The 7978-nt window shown below is 38.2% G+C and overlaps 1 long non-coding RNA gene across 1 annotated transcript; it reads right to left on the bottom strand.

The window, feature by feature from the left end:
• Positions 1-5000: 5000 nt before the first annotated feature.
• Positions 5001-7572, bottom strand: LOC133720049 (uncharacterized). Its single transcript, XR_009851651.1, has 4 exons — positions 7166-7572; positions 7027-7078; positions 6500-6560; positions 5001-5336 (listed from the first exon to the last, which is right to left on the bottom strand). It is a non-coding gene; the product is annotated as an uncharacterized LOC133720049 (long non-coding RNA).
• Positions 7573-7978: the final 406 nt, after the last annotated feature.

Genomic DNA, 7978 nt, shown 5'->3' with positions numbered 1-7978 from the left:
AACGACGTGTCCCACACGCCAAGATAATCTCAAGTTCAAAATAAATAGGAGAGAAAATAATAATAAAACATAATCTCCATGAATCGAAACAAAACCAATTCCAAGTTCATCATCAAGGCACTCCCAATGCCAAAGCCGAAAGTCGATAAATAAACAAGAAATATAATTCCATCGAAATCTCATTTCGAAAATCTTTCAGAGATCTCAAATCGGTGAATGAAAAATAAATATGAAATTCCGGAAATCACCTCGGAAAAGAATTAATTGAAAATCACAATATCAGAATTTCAAATAATAATTATAATCAATTTCTGAAAATCAATTCATATTCTCAAACAACTCATAAATCCAAATCCGAGCATAATAAGTTCATATCCGAAACTCATGAAAAATCAATGTCAAATTATAATCCAAGACAAAATATCATGCTCGATAATTAAATAAACCAATAATTTCAAAATAAATGCATGCAAGAACCCTAGAAATTGAAATTGTTAATTCGACCTCTACACTGCAAATTGAAATGAAAGACTTTAGGGGAAATGATCTATGTCCAAAACCGAACCTTCGATGCCAGTTAGGTGGCCGGAGACTGCCGGAATCGGAAAATATCGGCGTTGACTCAAAACTGCTACAGTGACCGTCCTCTTCTTCTCGTTGCTGCACCTTCCACAGTTCATATTAAGCTACGAAACAAACCCAGAAATGAAGATTAGGAAGAGAGCTTTCCAACGACATCTTATACGTCAAAATCCGTCGCCGGATGGAGGAGTTATGGCCGGAAGAAGGTGAAGAGGTCGGAGAGGAAGAGAGGGTCGGGGAGAGAGAAGGGAGAGGGCTCGGTAAGTTTCCGAAAATGGAAACTTACCACAGTAACTCGGCTATTTATAGAAACTTACTATATGAACAGTAACTTTAGTATTTCGCTTATAACTTTCACATACGAACTCCGATTTTTACGTACCACATATGCACGCGCTCGGTTTAACGTCCTCTACAACTTTCATGAAGAACATTTTCTCCATTTTTTGACCCGAACAAAAAGTCAACTTTTAGGGCCACTAAAGTTACCGAAAAAGAGTAAAAGTAAATCAAATTGTCGTTTACTGTCCAAATGACTAGTAAACCGGTGAATTAAGATACGCGATGTTACATTCTCCCCTCCTTATAAAAATTTCGCCCTCGAAATTTCATGCTGGTTAGAAAGAAAGAACACACCAATTACTTCAAAATACCACAATCTCAAAACTTATCAAGCTCTTCCTCAGATTAAGCTTTCATTTTCGCAACCTCAAATCAAACCAACAGAAACTCTTATGATCCCCACTACAAAAGCAATGAAGATATGCCTACAATCCAAAATTATCAACGTCCAAAGTTGAATCACTTGTCTTGTTGAACCATGTAGCACCATAAACTCGCAAGTACATGAATTCCGGGGTAAAAGAAAATTCATTTCAATGCTTAGCTCAAATAACACATGGTATTGTCGTCACAAATCACCCTGTTAAAATTATAGCATTCATAACCTTCTCACAAAAGTCGCTTAGTGAAAATCCAACCCATTTACCAACAACATTGTGATAACCATGCCACAAGATGGTCACTGCTAATCAACAATTCCAAAAGACATCACTTCCTTAGCTACCACAAGACAGCACTTCCTTCCTTGTTTGTGCTTAAGTTCCTAATCGAAGGTCGTTCACGTAAGGGTCCCGTAGTTGTCAAACATACAAAGGTCGACCTCAAACGAACCTATAAGTTCTTAACCAAGTAGATTATGGGGCCACTACACTTCCACTGCGCTACTCTGATATCTGACTAAAATCATTAGTCCAGCCTTGAGATGACGTTCCGAGCCGACTAAGAAAACTCATTTGATAGCTACCTTACTAGCCACACATATAACACCTCACTCAAAAACTTTTATAAATACGATAATGTGGAAAAACTTTTCTAAATCAAATGTGTCACAAGAAATTTACTATTTACAAATGCCTCCGATCAAAACTGTTAATAATTCTCACAAGTTAGTACTCGCTTAACTACCATGTCCTGTACCACATCCTCAAAAATCCAGTGCAAGCAAGAATTATAACTACTAACTCTACTCCAGCTCAACGAATCATATCCGGAAGAAGATGCATCACACTCAAGTTGTTCTTAGCCGAAGCTACACTTCTTTAATAGTCATAGATCTGAAATCTGGTTGAATCCATGTCGTTCTCGTTGATCTCTGTTGCCCCAATTGATATTCTTAATCCATATACCAATGTAATTCTCACAACCGAAAACACCACTATCCGTATTATTAAATACTTGATTGGAATTCTGATCAAACTCAAATAAAATAGCTTCCTTAGATAATTAGAAAAACTCTCTCTCATAACTGCTCCACCAGTCCCAAGTAGAACATTTCCAACCATCTGTCCGACATCACCTCATAACAATTCTACTACAGGTATGACATTATAGAAAAGTTCTAAATTCTGTATGTGTCAAATCCTCTAATGGACACATACCTCTAATGGACTATGATGCATCAAACAACACTAGAAATTGTTCCAAATCTGATCCAAAATCTGACCAGCAGGAAAGAAATTCAACATTTGAAAAGAAAAATCCTCAAGCTGGAATCTGATCAGAGGCAACAATCCCCACAAAATTCACAGCATCCCTTGTTGACTCAACAGTTCTAAAGTATAAATATGCCCTCAAGCATTACCAAAAAGTCTTATCCACTACTAAGCAAAAATTTGCAAAAACTCTTTTGCTCAAAACAACCTGGAGAGAGTCGAATAATAGGCCAAATGGAAAAGCTCAAAGTCAATTAATTAAACAAATAACACTTTGCGTACCACAGAAACGAAAATCTAATTCCCAAGACAAGAAAATGAGATATCAAAGAAGTTCATTATCTGATGTTACAAGAATCATTAGAAATTAATCATGTCAAACAACGTTGAACTTGCAAGTACTAGAATATAGTCAACTCTTCTTATTTAACTTAAGGCCAATGCTGATAGAGGACGACTGTCCTTACCGAAAAGAGGATAAGATGGCCACAAATCCGCTCCTCGATCGACGCTTAACTTATCAAATTTCAGCGACAACAAGAATCCCTATGACTTTCCTGTGCTAACCAAAATTGTACCAAAAACTTTCCAAATCTTCTCACCAAGAAATAATCCAATAACATAACTCAATCATAATAGCTCAACAATTAGTACTTAAATATATGTTGAACCCTTGATAGAACATAAGCCCAATCAATTTATTCCAACTCGACTCCTACTTCCTGTTCAAGTCGTCTTACCCTTAAATAAGTAGTGACCGGATTTCACTCATACCAACAACTTCCTATACATTTCCAATTAAGGGTCACCAGGGTGACAAGGTTCGCTCAATTCCTCCAAATAAATCCATTACATATATTCGAATCAAGCAATAATCAATTCCCCAAGGTAGCTAACACAATTCACAAAATCTTTCCTGAACAATCCTTTATATAAATCATAGGACACCCGTCCAACATCTTGTAGCACACCAAGCGATATCCGGATCCAAACGTGGTCCCACCACAATAATGATCCAATTTCCTCAAAGTAATCATTACTGAAGTAGATCACAAAAAAAAAAACATGTTACAATACCTTCCGCCCAAAATAACAAGAGTCCTAGTCAAACCTTGACTCGAAATATTTCCGGAGCTAACTGAAAACTTATTTCCTTAAAGTTATTCTACCAACCGCTAATATCATATCACAACCCATCCATCAGGCAAAACTTCCACCAAGAGCCTATCACAATTCAACCTTCAAGGCTCCATGATTCAAAACTCGAATCAAATTCCATATCACATAGTAATTCCGTTCGAACTTCTATGGACACCCAACAAGGTCATTACCGCTATTCCCCAAACTTATGTGTAACTGTTTTACTCAAAAGCGGATAACCAAGGACACCCATTTGCATAATATCACATACGAAGAGTTGATTCCAACTCTCCCAATTATTTACCGACCAAAACAGTAACTCTATTATAAAACCTTAAGCATTCTACCAATTTCTAGAACTTCAAACACATAACTATAAAAACCCACTCATGTTCATCTCCCTACTCGATACCATCCAAGACTCAGGTAGACAAAACTATAAGTTGTGGTATCTAAAGTCAATTTCTTTTATTCCGAGCAAAACTATGCTCATACACCCTGGTTAGGTCAACGACCCAAATCGACAATTTTTAAAAAATTTCATTCTATTTAAAATTCTCATTTACTGTTATCTCTTCCCACTTACCAACATCAGTGACCATAGCCACTTGAAAACACAGCCTCTAGACATAACAACCCAGGACATCTCTATAAATGATTTCCAACAATGAGATTCACAAAGAATCTCCATCGAATTCCAGAAATATTCCTCATGCCGCTTACAGAGCCGATCGTATCAAGTAACACATTCTCCAAAACTCAATTCAAGGTTAGAACCATCATTATTACTAATTTCAATTCTCCAAAACCAGATTCTACAACAATTATAATACTCAGAGACAGCCCAAAACAATGGTCGTTCATCTCTACCAATAAAGTACAAAATAAAACTCCGGTCTCGCACCTTAACCATGCCCCAACAACTTGTCGGCATCGAGGAAGGGATAATCATAACATTTCCTCGAATCACATTTCATAGCACAACTCGAATCTGTAGAGTAGCCTTACTCTACCAATACTAGGGAAAGGTGCATATGTAAGAAGACCAATACGCAGCGGAATCCCTAAGAGGTCGGCGTACAAGAGGCATAGCACCAGAAGAAAACCAACTAGCTTTGTACCTTACACACTTGATGAATACCACAGTACCGAAGAGTACACGAAGGGGAACCGCTGCAGTCGGGCCATCACTCGAGAGGTACTAGGCAACACCAAGCATATAAGGTAACAGAATAGAAACGAGTCTACAGAACCTAACAACCTAATGCTCTAATACCAACTGACAGGACCCGCCCCGGATTTCACCCTGAAATCCGAAGTGGCCCTGCGGGGCCCACTTTAGAAGAGATTCTACCAAAAATTTGGCGGAACTTCCCCTAAAAGTAGGCTACCCAAAACCTGTAGGAAAACATTTACACTTCTAAATCATCCATCCTTAATCTTCTAGAGCCATCTGCTCCCCAAATCACAACTCCAATTTCACAAATATCAGTCTCAACCCAAAAACAATATTAATCCCATAGGTTATCAGAGCAATACTAATCCACTAGGTAACAAAGAAAACAGAAATAGAATGAGTACGCGGAAGCAATGCTGACCTCAACTAATTTCGCCTGCAAACTGGGCATTTAAAACCGAAGGGCCCAGGGGAAAAGTATTGAAAAACACGTTAGCGTGAGTGGATAAAAATAAATAATTTAATATGAATAAAACAAAATAAAACTTCATACTTTCCCACATTTTTCGATATATATAAAATCCGGATGCATGCAACATTTATAAAACACTTAAGAAAATAATCCGAAAAACGTTGAACTCCAGAAAACCGACTAGCCCCGCTAGTCACAACAACAGAGTAAAAGATTGAAATTTCAATACTAGAAAATATAAGTCCAGCCCCGCTGGTTAAGGAAACTCAGACTAGTCCCCGCTAGTCAAAAATAGTATAAGTAGGGGAAGATGATAGCCATACGAATAAGCCACTCAGGCTTGGTCGGGTGATAGCCTCCCAGGCTAAAGAACTCCCATAACTCCCGTAATATACCCTTACGCCACTAAGTGTAGTGATAGGATACTGGGCTACAGAATTACTGTCACAGAGACAGTAACCTGCGCCACAAAGGCGGAAGGGCTACGGTGATCCCATCACCGCGCCACAAAGGCGGAAAATCAATGCTACCATGATAAAATCACCCCTCAGTATGGCACAGGGAAACATAACCGAAAATCCAGTAAATCCAAAATACATAAGGCTTCCCCCATCTCTCGTAAAAGAATTTCCAACGACGTGTCCCACACGCCAAGATAATCTCAAGTTCAAAATAAATAGGAGAGAAAATAATAATAAAACATAATCTCCATGAATCGAAACAAAACCAATTCCAAGTTCATCATCAAGGCACTCCCAATGCCAAAGCCGAAAGTCGATAAATAAACAAGAAATATAATTCCATCGAAATCTCATTTCGAAAATCTTTCAGAGATCTCAAATCGGTGAATGAAAAATAAATATGAAATTCCGGAAATCACCTCGGAAAAGAATTAATTGAAAATCACAATATCAGAATTTCAAATAATAATTATAATCAATTTCTGAAAATCAATTCATATTCTCAAACAACTCATAAATCCAAATCCGAGCATAATAAGTTCATATCCGAAACTCATGAAAAATCAATGTCAAATTATAATCCAAGACAAAATATCATGCTCGATAATTAAATAAACCAATAATTTCAAAATAAATGCATGCATCATTTACTTAAAAACAAAAGTCCACTCACAGTACTATTGGGCGACCACGCAAACGAGTTCCTTCATTTAACCGTAGCTCGCGGCATTGCCCTGTACACAATTATATTTCCGTAAACGACAATCCGATAAAATAATTACGAACCTAAACGAAACCCGAAAATCCCTATCTCCATTACTTCTCAAATTCAACCCAAATCTCTTCCACAACACCAATTCCTCAATTTATATATCCCACAACGAAAACGAGGGAAATCCGACGGCCGGATTTCCCACAATTCAATCACAAAACTTCAAACTTCGGAAATTCACAAATAATTCCAAACCCCTCCAAAATTCACCAAACTTCACATACAAGCTCTACAACAATTCTACAATTTAATGGGCTAAAAACTGAAATTAAAACACTGCCGTACACGCCTCCACGCGCCACCAACAGTGGCAGCGCGTGGGCCCCACGCGCCACCGGCAACCACCTCCGATGGCCACCAAAATTTGGCAGCACGATCTACTCAACAAACCCAACCTCTTTCTCCACTACAACAAGTTCCAATTTTACCTGGAAGAGCTCCAATTTGGCCGGTGAAAAATTTCCAGAAATTCCAAGAACCCTAGAAATTGAAATTGTTAATTCGACCTCTACACTGCAAATTGAAATGAAAGACTTTAGGGGAAATGATCTATGTCCAAAACCGAACCTTCGATGCCAGTTAGGTGGCCGGAGACTGCCGGAATCGGAAAATATCGGCGTTGACTCAAAACTGCTACAGTGACCGTCCTCTTCTTCTCGTTGCTGCACCTTCCACAGTTCATATTAAGCTACGAAACGAACCCAGAAATGAAGAATAGGAAGAGAGCTTTCCAACGACATCTTATACGTCAAAATCCGTCGCCGGATGGAGGAGTTATGGCCGGAAGAAGGTGAAGAGGTCGGAGAGGAAGAGAGGGTCGGGGAGAGAGAAGGGAGAGGGCTCGGTAAGTTTCCGAAAATGGAAACTTACCACAGTAACTCGGCTATTTATAGAAACTTACTATATGAACAGTAACTTTAGTATTTCGCTTATAACTTTCACATACGAACTCCGATTTTTACGTACCACATATGCACGCGCTCGGTTTAACGTCCTCTACAACTTTCATGAAGAAAATTTTCTCAAATTTTGACCCAAACAAAAAGTCAACTTTTAGGGCCACTAAAGTTACCGAAAAAGAGTAAAAGTAAATCAAATTGTCGTTTACTGTCCAAATGACTAGTAAACCGGTGAATTAAGATACGGGATGTTACAAAGGTCATGTTTGGGTGGTTGATTTTAATTACGCGTAACGATTACGGAAATTAAACAAATAAGCTAAGGTATTACACTTTGCACTTGAACTGCTTTCAAGGCTAGATGACTTCAAACTTCTTCTTTGGATCATCCTTAAGTGCCTCCATCTTCGATTGCAAGAGTGGATAAGGGGCATAAAAGTTCCCACTTAAATTTAATCAAACTTGAATAATTTAGGCTAAG

Source organism: Rosa rugosa, chromosome 7, assembly GCF_958449725.1.
Source record: "Rosa rugosa chromosome 7, drRosRugo1.1, whole genome shotgun sequence".
NCBI lineage: Eukaryota > Viridiplantae > Streptophyta > Magnoliopsida > Rosales > Rosaceae > Rosa > Rosa rugosa.
The sequence above is the reverse complement of the archived record's forward strand: the minus strand, read 5'-3'. Positions and strand labels throughout refer to the sequence as shown.